Source organism: Nomascus leucogenys, chromosome 6 (assembly GCF_006542625.1).
Source record: "Nomascus leucogenys isolate Asia chromosome 6, Asia_NLE_v1, whole genome shotgun sequence".
In the NCBI taxonomy this organism is placed as follows: domain Eukaryota; kingdom Metazoa; phylum Chordata; class Mammalia; order Primates; family Hylobatidae; genus Nomascus; species Nomascus leucogenys.
This window is the reverse complement of record NC_044386.1, coordinates 89,170,006-89,184,093: the sequence shown is the minus strand read 5'-3', so window position 1 is coordinate 89,184,093 and position 14,088 is coordinate 89,170,006. Positions and strand designations below refer to the sequence as shown.

Sequence of the window (14,088 nt, the reverse complement as noted above, 5' to 3'; positions counted from 1 at the left end):
TTCTTTCTTTGAAGAAGCCTCAAAAGAGGCTATTTACTGTCTCAAAGCTCAGATACAGTAAATAGTTTGCTTTTCAGGGTTTGTGCTGGGATTTGAACCCAGGTTGGCTTGACCCTGTCCCATAATGTGATTTTCCAAATGATTTCTATATCCATTTCCCTGTTTGCTGTGTGCCTCTGCTGGCTTTTTCATCCCTATGGCAGCTCCCTATCTCTGTCATAACTGGAATTCCCAGCCCCCACTGGCCAACCCACCCATGCTCTCTGTCACAAAGGTGGAGCCCAGCTTTCCACCCAAATGGAATTCCAAATTGATTTAAAAACCAGATTCCCCACGTGGAACCAATAGTGTTACATGCTGTCTGGTTTCACTCATGAGCTAAGTGTTACTTAAGAGTTGTGCTCCAATCCTAGTCTGGTTTTATTAAGGACATTCTCAAGCTAAAGAATTTCAAAAGGAAGCCAGCTATGCAGCCAGGGACCCCTTGAACCTGTTGCTTGGCGCCTTCTCTCGAGCCAAGCCGACACTCGGAGCAGAGCTCCCTCCTGCAGTGAACACCTCTTATGTGGGATGGGGGGTGTAAGGAAGGGGACAGCAAGAGGGAAACTGAGGAAGAGGGAGAAATACCTGCCCTTGGTTGAAGACAAGACACATGAAATCTTAGTGGCCTCATGAGGTGTCAACTCTCTCAGGCCTACAGGGGCCCCACATCAGGGTTTGTGGCCCACGTGCCCACTGCAACAGCCACATGCGCTGCTCTGCCCTGGACCCAGCAGGTCAGCCCCTACCATGGCCCTGCTGCACTACCTTTTGCAAAGGTTTAGAGTGAGGAGAAGGGATACCAACCCCATTTTTTTCTGAATGGAAGCATCCACTCCAAAAGTAAAAGAGTCAACAAGCTCTCTCATGAGTACATTAAAAATATACACACCAGGAAATTAAATCAAGCCAGACGATCAGAAAGTCTTGGAGAGGAAGGGTGTTCTCTGTCCTTCAGAACATTTGTTTGTTCTAGTGGATGGAAAATCAGTGAGTGTTCACACCCGAGACAGCATTGAATAGGCCACACTGCCACCACAGGAGAGCAGGGGCTTTTCTGGGCAAGGCAGCAGGGGTTGACAGACATGGGGACCTGGCTTCAAAGCTGCCTGAACGTATTTCCTTCTGGCCTGCAGTCTGGAAGGCAGACAGATGCAGGCTCACTTCCTGAGGCCTGTGTAGAATTGAGGGGCCTTGGCTTTGCTTCCCAACTCCCCATCCTCCATTCCCTACAAAATTTCTAGAAATGGAAAATAGTTTCCTACTGACAGCTAACAGCCTCTCTGCTGTCCAGGTCCCTCTCAGAGCAAGTCTGGTCCCACCTCCCAGAATTGGTCCTCAAGCTGCTGTCTGAGAGGACTCTGCTACCTCCAGTCCTGCCTCTCCTTCAAGAATTAGCCAGGCCCCTTCTGCCTCCCTCAGGCACCCACTGACTGTTTCTGGCACCTGGCCTCGCCCCCTCTGCACTTTCTTGGCTCAGCACGTCACGCTGGAAATGTTCCTGAGATTGTGGATCTGTGTGAGTTGTGACTCCCTTGCAAGACTGTAGACCTTTGAAAGCAGGGATCAAGTCCACATTTGTGTATATTCTTGATGCCAAGGTCAGGGCCCCCTCAGTTGAGAGAGTCCACGTTTATTTAAACTCCCTAATATAGTCAGAGTAACTTTCTTGGCAGTCTGGTCGAATTACCCAAACACTTTCTAAATTCCCCTCTTCCATAACCTTCTTTATGACTCTGGTATTATGTTTCCCATTTCATAGGTGAGCAAACTAAGACTTGGAGAGTCAAGAGTTGCTCACAAATGCCTGACAAGGAAGAGGCAGCTCTCAGCCTTGAACCTGGTCCTGTCATGCACATCCAGCACTTTCTCCATCAGCAGCCTTCAGACCCCACGTACACACGCACTCAGCTGGGTTTAGATGGAGTTCAAATATTCACCATGCCCTCCACGGCCCACTCCGGAGGAAGCAGGGCTTTGTCCAAGGAGCAAAGCTGGGGAGGGTTATGAGCAGGTCTTCAGGATGGGGAGTCAGAGCCCCTGTCAACCTCCTCCTGGCTCAACATTGGGCCAAGCAGCTAGTCATGGAGCTACGCCTGCATCCCTCTTGGTCCCTTGCCAAGCTCTGGACACACCTGGGTTCTTGCTGTGGTCTGTCATTTCTAGAGGGAATTGTCTAGAGACTCATAAGAGAGCAATAAAAACCTCTAACTTCTACATTTCCACATGTCCAGATGGGCTATCATGGGGTTCCCAGCACCCCAGTCTCAGCCAAGTCACAGATAACCAAGAGATTCTCACTCTGCAAGGCCTGGATTTTCATAGAGGTGACCCAGGACTCTGTCCAGAGGCTCTTCCTCACTGTCTACCATGCTGCTGTGAGCCTCAATGTACACAGGAGGAACACAGGCTTTGGAGACAGTCACTGGACAAACACAGATAGAGCACCTACTGTGTGCTGGGAAGGTGTTAGGTCTGGGGATATGGGAAAGGGAAAGACATTGAGATGCAGTGGGGCAGGCCAAGTCACCAGGCAATTATAATCAAATCACTCATGCCTGGCAATGCAAGAGTGTAGAGGAGGGGGAGCTGTCAGCCTGGGGATCCTGGAAGGTTTCTTGCAGGAAGCAATGCCTGAGTGGAAAGGCCAGAGAGCTGAATCTGCAAATGTCTGGGGGCCAGAGAGAGCTAATTTAGAGAGGACTGATGGAGCAGAGGATAGTGGGTATACATGTGGGGAGGGAAGGGTAAACTGAGAGCTGAAGCCACAACCAGGCAAAGCCAGGTGCCAGTCATTACTTGCCCTGCTACCTGAGCAAGTTCCTTTATCTCTTTGAGGGTCAGGTAGCTCAGTTCTACAATAAAGACAATAATTCCCACCTCCCAGGCTTGGTGTGGCCATGCAACATGACCACGGGCTAAGTGCCCATCTGGTGCTGGGCACACAGCGAGGGCTGGGCCTTCCCCACACTGCCTTTCCCCATACCTGTCTAAGGGCAGGCATGGTGCCCCACCCTGCAGGCCAGTCTGGTCTAAGCCCAACCGCAAATCATGTGGTAGAGGAGGGCAGGAGGGCTGGAATTCATTCCACTGCTCAGAGTCTGGGATGAGTACTAAAGCCCTGAGCCTCCCCAGTCATCCTCCCTGCATGCTCCCCATCTCCAGGGGGACACGATTCCTGGGGGAGGGGTGTCCTTGAGGCTCCCCATATTTTGCAGATAACAGAGGACACCCAGGCATGGCCCCTGGGCTGTGACCAAAATGGTCTGCCAGAGGAAGGTGTTAAAATCAAATTCTTACTCTCTAAGTTACCCAGAAGCAGGTAAACAGATTTTGTGGTGGACAGAACTCAGACTATTCCCCTTCTCAAGGTTGTTGAAAGTGTTTTTTTTTTTTTTTCCCCATAGTTCAGTTTATGGCACTGCCCACCCCTGCCTGTACCCTGTCTTGGGACTTCATCTTCATTGTGCCTCATATCCAGCATGCCAGTTTTATCTGCCTCTGATGTTGTCCCTCCATGACACCCCAAAGTCACTGCTCTCGTCCCTGGCTTCCACCTTCCTCCCCGGACTCTTGCCTCCCAGCCAGCCTCTTGAGCGCTGTCTCCAACCTTGGCAGCATACTCTGTAGGGTGCCAGGTGATACCACCAACCTAAGGGGAGAGCTGGGCTCTTGAGAAGTACAAACCCAGACCCCACTGCTGGAAACTCTTAAGCTAACACAGGGGACATGAAGTAATTTGGGGCTGGAGTACAGGACTTTGCAGAGTAAATTGAGGGATCCTGCAGTTTAGAACCAAACCACAAATAGCAGTGAGGCCAGGCTATGGAGTACAGTCCTGACTGTCCAGGCCATTGGCTGTGACCCTGCTTCCTGGAGCACCGGGTTTCCATACAATGGCCAGGTAAGCTGCAGGGAAAGAGGCAGGAAGCCATGGCGAGGCGCTGGGCTGCAGGGAAAGAGGCGGGGATGTAGGGTGGGGGCGGGGCTGCAGGGAAAAAGGCGGGGCTGTGGGGAAAGAGGCGGGACTGCAGGGTGAGGGGCGGGGCTGTAGGATGAGGGGCAGGGCTGCAGCGTTCAGGGCACCCCCTCCTTTGCAACTGGCACAGCGCCACTCACATCTGTTTTCCATGCTGTGGGCATGAGGAGGCAGGGCACATGGAGATGACATACTAGTAAAAGGCACGTTTGAAAATTGTCAAAACGCATTAGGGCAGTGTTGAAGGATTCTGAGCAGGGGAGGAGGTTACTATGGCCTGATGTGGGGGATAGGAGGTGGAAGATGGATTGGAGAGACCAGGACACTGTTAGGAGCCTATTGTAATAGTATATATAAGAGCCAACCTGGTTCCTAACTAGGCTGGGGCCGGGAGTGTAGAGGAGCAAAGAGGTGAAGATGACACTTTCTGGAGACAGCATAAGAAGCTGGCACTTGAGAATGGATGGGGTGCAGATCTCCTCTCCTCTGCTAAGTGACTTGAAGGTAGGAACTGGGATCCATCCGCCTTTCTGTCCCTCATAGTATCTGTCACAGTCAGAGCCTTACAAGGCCCAAGTGCTTTCTAGGTACCGGCTGGGTGAATGAACAAGGGGCCAAGTCCTGTAATCCCACAATATAAGCTCTGTGGAACTGGGAATGAAGGTCCTGACCTCATTGCTGGATGCCAGTGAGGGTTGGGACACAAACTCTGCAGCCAGGGGTTCAATCCGGACCCCTCTGCCTGCCAGCTGCACGACCCTGGGCAAGTAACTAAGCCTCAGGTTGGCTCAATTTCTTCATTGGTAAAGTGGGAATAATAAGAGTACGTATTTCATAGAATTGTGAGGACTGCATGCATATAAAGAAAGTGCTTAGGACAGTGCCTGGCAGCACAGGTATGTTAAGTACTTAATAAAGGTAGTGATCATTGGGAGAGGAAATATGGCCTGGATTCTCAAGCCAGCCTGCCTGGATTCAAACCTGGCACTGCTGCTTGTTAGCTGTGTGTCCAGAGGCAAACTTCTTAGCCTCTGCGGGTCTCAGTTTGCTTACATGTCAGGCAGATAATTTTACCTGTTTCCAGAACTAATATTCAGTTGCTGTATGCAACAATGCAGCCATACTTGCAGCTACAATATTCAAATATGTTCATAGCAGCTGTTAACAGCCAGCATATCTCCAGAGGGCCACCCAGTCCCCTCTCAGACCTTTCCTGAAAGCTAGCAACGGCAACATTTATAACTAGGATGAAAGGGCTGTTCTTCTAATGGGGTTTATCACTGGATTAAAAAGAATTCCAGAAACACTTTAAGAAATGACAGAATCATTTTTTTGGAGTAAACCATTCTTTTATTCATCCATTCATTCAATAAATATTTATTCTCTGACCCCAGATGTCAGAGCTAAAGAAAAATAAGCTTTGGTCCTTGCCCTCAAGAGACTCATAGTATAGCGGGAAAAAAATAATCAGAAAGTAAGGGGCTGAGTAACAGAATGCACAGGGCCTGGGGAATCTCTCAAGGTGACAATGACAGAGGACAAATTTAACTGGCAGACCAAGGTGGGACACTTTTTTCGTCCAGCAGTGGCCTCTCTACTTTATACTCACTCTTCCTATGTAGGATTGCCAGATTTAGCAAATAAAAATAGAAGATGCTCAATTAAATGTGAATTTCAGGTAAACAACAAAGGAACTTTTTAGTGTCTAAGTATGTCCCAACATAAATGCATGGGACTTACACTAAAAAAAGAATTCTTCCTTGTTTATCTGAAATTCACATTTAAGCTGGCATCCTATATTTTATCTGGCAACCCCATACATGAGCTTGTTTCCTGGAGAGAACAAGAAGAAAAAGTTAGAATGGGGAGGGAGAAAAGACTGAAAGGGCCTGGAGGGAAGTGGGGAGGAAAGGCAGAGGAGGCACGGGAAGGAAGGGAGAGATGGGAGGCAGGGCTGAAGGGAGACAGGTTCACACTCATTGCAGCTGCTTCTCCCTCCCTCGATTGGCTCCCCAAGTGATGCACCATGGAGGCGTGCGGGCACGGCTTGGGAACCTGAGTGTGCTCTCTGAAATGTCAGCAGAAATAAACCTGGCTAATCCTCTGCGATGGCCCGTCACATTAATATCCCTGAAATTCCAAGCTGATTAAAATAACCGTGAGCATGACACCATTTGGAAGGCTGGGGATTTACTTGGAAGAGGTGTCCCATTGGCGAGCATTCCTCTAATTGCTGCTTCGTATAAATAGAGTGTTCTTTAATATCGCCACCAGCCCTGGCTGACAGATTTAGATCAGAGCTGTCTAAGTCATTAGTGCCCAGGCCGTGGTAAACCAAGGCTCCGTTAGGGCTGTAAATGGGATTCTCACGGGCCGATCAATCTTACCAAAGCCGCCAGTGTTGCCTGTTGATCTGCAAGGTCCTGAGTGGCTAGAGCTTCCCAGAAATGTGCTTGCATCTGTCAGAATTATAAGCAGCTGGCAGCTGACACAAAGGTCATATTTGCTGCTAGTGTGGAAATACAATCTCCCCAGTACAAGAAATGCTACTTAGCAGTATATCAATTGCAGGCGGGTCATTAAAGAAGGTGTGTATGTGTGCGTGTGTCTGTGTGTATGTGTGTATGTGTTACAACCTGGGTTACCTAGAACCTATATCCTTTGTAGGTCTACCCTGGGCTCAAAAGCAGGTGCTCGGTTGAATAAAATTAAATAATAACTAGTTCGTGATGAAATTCTCAGCACTAGCTTCATAAGGCAGTTTTCCTTCCGTCATCTAACAAGTATTTATTGAGTGTTCATGCTGTTCCAGCCACTGTTCTAAGCACTCTGTAACGACTTAGCGAAGGCTCTCTCACTTGCTGGCTGTGTCGTTTGAACATGTGATTGGCCTCTCTGAACCTCAGGTTTTCCATCTTTAAAATGAGGATAGTAATACCTGCTTCAGCTGGGTGCGGTGGCTCACCCTTCGGCTGGCCTGTAATCCCAGCACTTTGGGAGTCGAGGTGGGCGGATCATGAGGTAAGGCGTTCAATACCAGCCTGGCCAACATAGTGAAACGCCGACTCTACTAAAAATACAAAAAATTAGCTGGATGTGGTGGTGGGTCCCTGTAATCCCACCTACTCAGGAGGCTGAGACAGGAGAATCACTTGAACCTGGGAGGCGGAGGTTGCGGTGAGCCGGGATCGCACCACTGCACTCCAGCCTGGGCGATAGTGCGAGACTCCATCTCAAAAAAATAAATAAATAAAAATAAAAGTAACACCTGCTTCAGAGAGTGTTGGGAAGCCCTGATGAAATAAAGTTCCTAAGATGCTAGAGCTGGTGATGCTTAGTGTGCCCCAGCCAGCAACGGTAATGGAAACTTACATCAGATGGTAGCATCTGAGAAGTTGGTAGGGGAGATGAGGGAGCCAGGAAAGGATCGGCCAGACTCAGAGGCGGTAAACCAGTTGTGGGCACCCAGTGAGGAGTAACTAAAGGTCTAGATGACTGTGTCTACTCAGGCTCCATCTGAGGGCAGATGTGATTTTGGGAGGGGAATCTCACAGCAATGGCAGGTTCTAGGACAGGGTCTGTGCATGCTTGTTATGCTCCATTCAAGACAGTAGCCCCAGGGAAGCCAGGTCCTGCTCCACCCAAAGAGAGGGGACAGATAAGGGACAGGCACAGGAGGCTCCAGCAGCATCAGACTTGGGCAAGGCAGAACCACTGGGGAACCCAGGTTGTCTCTTGGATTTTTTCCTGGCCTGGCTCACCAACTGGAAGGCTCATCAGCTCTGCAACAAACCTGGGATGCTTGTTTTGGAGTTGATTCTCTGTAGGTGAATTGGATCTGGGTTAAGCCAAGCAATTCTTGGACAAGTTGGCTCCTAAGATGGGATTGCATAAAGCCCCATGGCAAGGAGTCCGTTTTCTGTGTTGTGACAGAATTCCACCCAGAATCCGCTGAAAGTTCATCTAGGGAGGTTGCTTTTGCAAGACTCAGCAAGGCGGTTGCTCCATCCCAGCCATTGGCACATTCCTCATGACTGCTTGGTTCCTTGTGTCAACACAACACGTTACATGTTTATAAGTCTGTTTTGTCTCATGGCTTGTAGGAGTCTCACATCAGCATGCATCAGCTCTCTGGGTGGCCGCTTGACCCAACACAAAGAACTCAAACTTTGGAATCCCTCAGCCCTGGAATCACACCCACCTTCACCATCAGTTCCACTCAGTAGTCCAAAAATTCTAAGCCCCACCTTTGTATGCATTTTAACAGCTCTGAAATCGGAATGTGTCTTGCAATCAGTGACACCTTGCTGTTATAATTGGCAGCTCTTTTTTATTTTTTTTCTTTTTTTGAGATGGCATCTCTATCTGTCGCTCAGGCTGGAGTGCAGTGGCGTAATCTTGGCTCACTGCAAGCTCCGTCTCCCAGATTCACGCCATTCTCCTAGCTCAGCCTCCCAAGTAGCTGGGATTACAGGCGCCCGCCACCACACCCGGCTAATTTTTTGCAATTTTAGTAGAGACGGGATTTCACCATGTTAGCCAGGATGGTCTCAATCTCCTGACCTTGTGATCTGCCCACCTTGGCCTCCCAAAGTGCTGGGATTAGAGGCGTGAGCCACCGCGCCCGGCCCCTTTTTTCTATTTCTGTTGTTTGTAAAATAATTGTGTGTCTTACAATCTACTGAGTCTTAGAGTTGATGAATTAATTATGTGTCTGAGCTTTGGCAGGTTTCTTATGTTGAAGCTGTTTCCACATCTGTAAACCAAGGCTGACTGCACCTCCTCAGCAGGGCTGTCATGGAGACGAAATAAGATCTGACTGGAAGTGGAAAGTACTCGAATGTGGTAGACACTGGATGCATGAAAGCTGCCACCACTGTCAGTAGGGCAGCAAAGGTAACGTCATTTTACAGATGAGGAGACTGAGCCCCAAGGGTAGGCTTGACTGAAGTCCCTCAGACACAGGCAGAGATTTAAGATTTTCAAAAGACTCTCATCTGCATCATCTCCTCCAGTGTTTGTGATCACCAAACCAGGAACAAGCGTGACTCATTGAGGCTGCAACCGGGGAGGCCTAGCCTCAGGAGGGACAGGGGCTGCTCCTGGGCACTCAGTGGCTGCTGGGCTTGGGCCCAAAGGCAACCAGCAGTGCCAGCCCTATTTTATGGGAAATCACTGCCAACATGCTGCCAATCATTTTAACTTTGACCTAGGATGTGGGTAAGGAAAATCAAAGTAAAATGGTGTTTGATAATAATTCCAGGAGACAGGTGCTTGCAACCTTTCTAAAGAAAATATTGTGGACTAGTTTTAACTCTATGTGTAAACTACAGTTTATATTATATCAGAATGAATGTCACAGGCCACACATTCAGATTTTTTTTTAAAAAAAGAAAAATCTAATTTCTCCCTTGATCCTCTATTCCACTTTTAGCAGGACCGCCATTCAAGTCGATTCAAGGCTTTCCCCTTCTCGCCTTCTCCCAGAGGGTGCATTCAGTTGAGGTGGGGAAAACATCACATCAATGCATCCAGGGGAGCATGCCTGGCTCTCTGCCGTCACCTGTCCACCCTGGCCGCCACTGGACTGGCCATTGCCCAGCTGGTCCTTGGCGGCGGCCACCCCTTGTGGACTGGTGGGGAGTCCTCATTCCTGCCCTTGGTCCACACCTGCATCTGCTCTCACATCCCACCGCCCCAGGCTCAAGGCCCTCCATGTTTTCTGGCTGTCGGGACCGTCAGATATACTCAGAAACATTCTGTTGTTCGCTACACAGCACTGGGGGGATGAGGGCTTGTGATGCAGCCTGGACCCCCTGGAGGTTGCTTCCTGCCTATCTATTGGTCCCTCACGACGCTGAATGCTGGGACTTCTCTATGGAGCTTCCAGCCTCCCCACGGAGTGGGGGCACCTATCTCTCTTCTCTCTGATCCCCTAAACTATTGGAGATTCTATCGTCCCCTCAACTTCAGAGTTTGAGAACATGGAACGTGTAGGTAGGACCATTCCCAGAGATTCATGCCAGCATTTAACTCTCTTTCCTTCTAAGGACTTTTTTCTTTTCTTTGCTCAGGGAGTCATTAATGTAGACTGGGTAGGTGGGAAAAGGTAGCTTAACAAACCATACACCAGTCCTCCTGAGTTCTGTGTGTCAGGACATGGATTCTCGAAAGGCAAGATTTTGAGACTCTCAAACTATTGTCTCTGCCATGGGTTTCGAAAGCTGCATATTTGTTCCTCTCTTGCTCTGCATTTCTGCTGTAGTTACTCTACCATAAGGCCAATGAGTAAAGAATGGAAGGAGGGTAGGAATCCCCAAGGAGAGCAGTAGATGCGAATGTTTCAAATAGTTCATATCCTTCTATCACGGAAGCAGGAACTCTGCAAGGTCCATGTTGCTGATTAAATCAAGATTTTAAACACTTATGTAAAAGAGTACCCTTGGCTGCATGATCTGAACTGCAAGACAGGAGATGGGCTTTGTAACCTTACTCTGCCCCCAACCAAACGGGGGCTTCCTTCCTGTGTGAGTCGTTGGGAGAGACGGGCTCCAGGCTTCAGCTGCAGAAGCCACAAAAGCCTCCCACCTGTTCTCCCAGACCCTAACAGCCAGGGAGGGGAATGCAGTCTGTGCTCAGCCAATCACCTGTACCCACGGGAAAGAACACAGAGAGCCATGGGTCCATTTCTGATGCATCATGGGCCCTAGCTGAAGTGGGTTAATCAGATTTTGTGGCACGATCTGGCTATGCTCTCAGCAGCCCACTTTCCCTTGGCTTCTGCTTGTTTTCTGGACCTGTTTCTCCAGTCTTCCAGTGGGTTCAGTGGCCTTCTTCATATCCTTCCATCAAATCTCATTCTCCCTAGGTATCCAACATTGGCATCTATGTGGTGCAGCCAAGAGCTCTGACTGGTGATCATGAGTAACTCAGTTCTTCTCTACGGACCTTGATGTCCCTCTCTATGAAAGGAGGTGTTTAAGCCAGGTGAACTCCAGGATCTTACAATCTACCTTATGCTTTAAGTGCTTTGGGGCTGAAATGCATAGCCCAGTTGGTCAGTTCACCCATCCATGCCCGACGCTCCACCATTCTCTAGGTGGCCCCTATCTACATTTCAGGGACTAGTCACCCTCTGCACAGTCAGCCTCACACCCCATTCCATCCAGTATGGGAATGATCCACCCACAGTGAGTTCCACAATCATTCAATCAACCAGGCTCCTTTATTACAGGACTTCTCAGAGCCTTTAATATGCTAATGTACTTTGTGATCCTCTAAGAGAGGACTATAATACACATAAATCATTTCCCAAATAAATTTTGTTGTACATGTGTTGCCTCACTGCCTCTTTCAAGAACTGGAACATAATGGAACACTGCTGTAGAAAAAAGATACCAAATGTCACATGAGGAAAGACAACAGCTGGCATGACTCCAAAACATACACACACGCAAACTTGCACATGCAGGAATTCTCTGGTCCAGCCTGACTGCATTATAACTTTTTTTTTTGTTTTATTTTTGTTGTTGTTGTTGTTGTTTTTTGCCACCATTTAGCTACCTGGATGCCCAGGGATAACCAGTGTTAAGTGCCTTCACCTGGGGTTCTATGCCCAGGGCAACAGTCTGTGGTGACTCAGGGTTTGGTGTTTCCACACTCCATGGTGGATGCTCTGTGCTCTGTGCCACTCAAGATGAAGCAAGTGCCACAACACCTGTGCTCCCTGAGCCCTGGATGAGCAGCTGTGATGTGTGCAGTGTGCAATCCCCTGCCCCACAGAATTCTTGGTGGAGGACAACAAATAAGCCAAGTGTGACAACAAGCATGACACACTAGTGTCCCTGCCCAGTGCGGCCTGAGTGCCCACTGTCCAGCCTCTCAGGCAGCCCTCGCTTGGCCTCTAGGGAGAGTTTGGAAGCTTCCCTGACACTACCCCTAGGTCCCAGAAAGCCTCAAACGTACCATAGTCCCTGTTCTGTTCTCCCATAGACCTGCCATTCAGGAACATGTCAAAACATTTTGAAACCACTTCTGTCCTCAAGTTGTACCCTGTCTGGAGAGAACAGCTTCCCCAAGTTTGCATCTTATTGCATCAAGGATTTCCTTGAGAAGCTCTAAGGGGAACTCCTCAGATCTCTATCACAGGGCTGGCTGGAGATGCTGGCACCCAGATCCCTCCAGGAGTGCTTGGCTGTGACTCCATGGACTCCATGGGGACATGAGCATGGTCCCCTTTAACCTCTTTGCCTTCCAAACTATAAATATTAAGGAATATGTCTTCCTTATTATATTTGGTCTTTTTCTTTTGCTGATCATACTTGTATCAGTGAGGACTCATTCTACTTCAGTTAACTTATAATCTGACCCAAATGTGTTTAAACATAAAAGAAAATTTATTAGTTCCTATTACTAAAAGATCAAAGGGTAGGGCCAGTTTCAGGCAAGGCTGGATCAGGAGCTCTGTGCTGTCTCCAATATATGACCTCTTTCCAGTTCTCAGCTTTATTCTCAAACTCAAGGTAACATCCAAGGCTCATTTCATAAGCCTGAGGGTTCAAGTCTAGCAGGGAGACTTCAGCCTGCTTTCCACAAAAGTCCTGAACTTCATTCTGCTTGTACCAGCCTCTGGTAACATGCCCACCCCTGAACTAATTGCTGTTGGCCTGGGAAATGAGAAGTGATGATTGGCTTAGGTCAGGGTCATGTGCTCTACCTGAAGAACCCCAACCCAAGCCACCTGGGCTAAGAGAGGGCTTGACCCTAAGTCCAATTAGGAGCTGTTGTTAGACGATGAATAAATGAATGTGAGGGAGGGGTAAGCAATAAGTGTGTGCTAACTACTAATTCATGAGACATCTAGCTCAAAACAATGAGTGACGAGGGAATCTTTAAAACTTCTCACTAAGGAAGGAAAACTAGGCCCTTGCTCGGCCACTGCTCAGGATCTGCAAGCTGAGAGCCCATGAGTTTCGGCACCCACTTGGACTTTCACAATCAGAGACAGCAGCGGTGAAGGCATGAACATTGAAAGCTACCATGCCTTGGTATTCTCATCCGGTATATGCAAGATACTGGCAACATTATCATCAAGCAATGGCTTTGATGCAAAGCCACCACAATGCCTACAGGAAGGCCGGGGAGTCCTGTTTCAGTCTTCCGTGGTACTTCCCTCCTGCACTTCTTCCCCAAAGCTGTTACGATAACCAGGCTGCATATCCTTAGTCCTTCTGTGGCCATCATGTGACCTGGCAGGACTCCTCATGCAGTTCTTTACATTTCAGAGGGTCTGGGCAGCAGCCACATGACAGCAGTGGAATCCAGGCGTCCACAAGAGAAGACCAAGCTTTGTCCAAAGAGGAAGAGATGGAGATCGAGTTAGATGCAGAGGTAGAATGTGACCTGAGCAATATGGAAATCACCAAAGAGCTCCTCCAGTACTCTGCAGAGACCAAGATGCACAGAGAAGGACGGTGGTGACAGCAGCTGGATGCAGAGAGCCTGGACGGCTACATGAACGCTGACCACGACCTGTACTGCAACACCTGCTGGTTGGTAGAGGCCCCAACTGAGAGGCCTAGTGAGCAGCGTCCCAGGCCGAGATGGAGCGTTTGTATGGAGACAGCGCCCCCAAGATCCAGGCCATGGAGGCTGTGGTGCAGCTGAGCTTTGACAAGCACTGTGACTAAAAGCAGCCCAAGTACTGGCCAGTCATCCCCCTGAAGTTCTGAGCTCGGGGCACAGGGCACCCAGCCTCTCCCTCTTCCTTTTGGGTACACGTTCTTCATCTCTCCTTCTGTACATTTCTCAGGGAAAGGGGACTTTGTACTGAGGTACAGGCAGGTTCACCACAGTCCCAGTGGGCCTGTCACAGAGTGGATGTACTATGCCAGCCACTTGGAGGTCGGCAGACATGTTCTGTTGCCGACATGATAAATTTTCTCCTGACATAAAATGATGATTTTGCATATATTATACTGGTGTTTTTTATGTTGTCAGTAACAGTTCATTAAAGTTCTTGCCTAGAAAAAAAAAACTTCTCACAAGGATGTCAGGAATGTAGACAAAGG

The 14,088-nt window shown here is 48.8% G+C and overlaps 1 pseudogene; it reads left to right on the top strand.

Moving 5' to 3' along the window:
- Positions 1 to 7,333: 7,333 nt before the first annotated feature.
- LOC100591880 lies at positions 7,334 to 13,749 on the top strand (annotated as a pseudogene).
- The last annotated feature ends 339 nt before the right edge of the window (positions 13,750 to 14,088 follow it).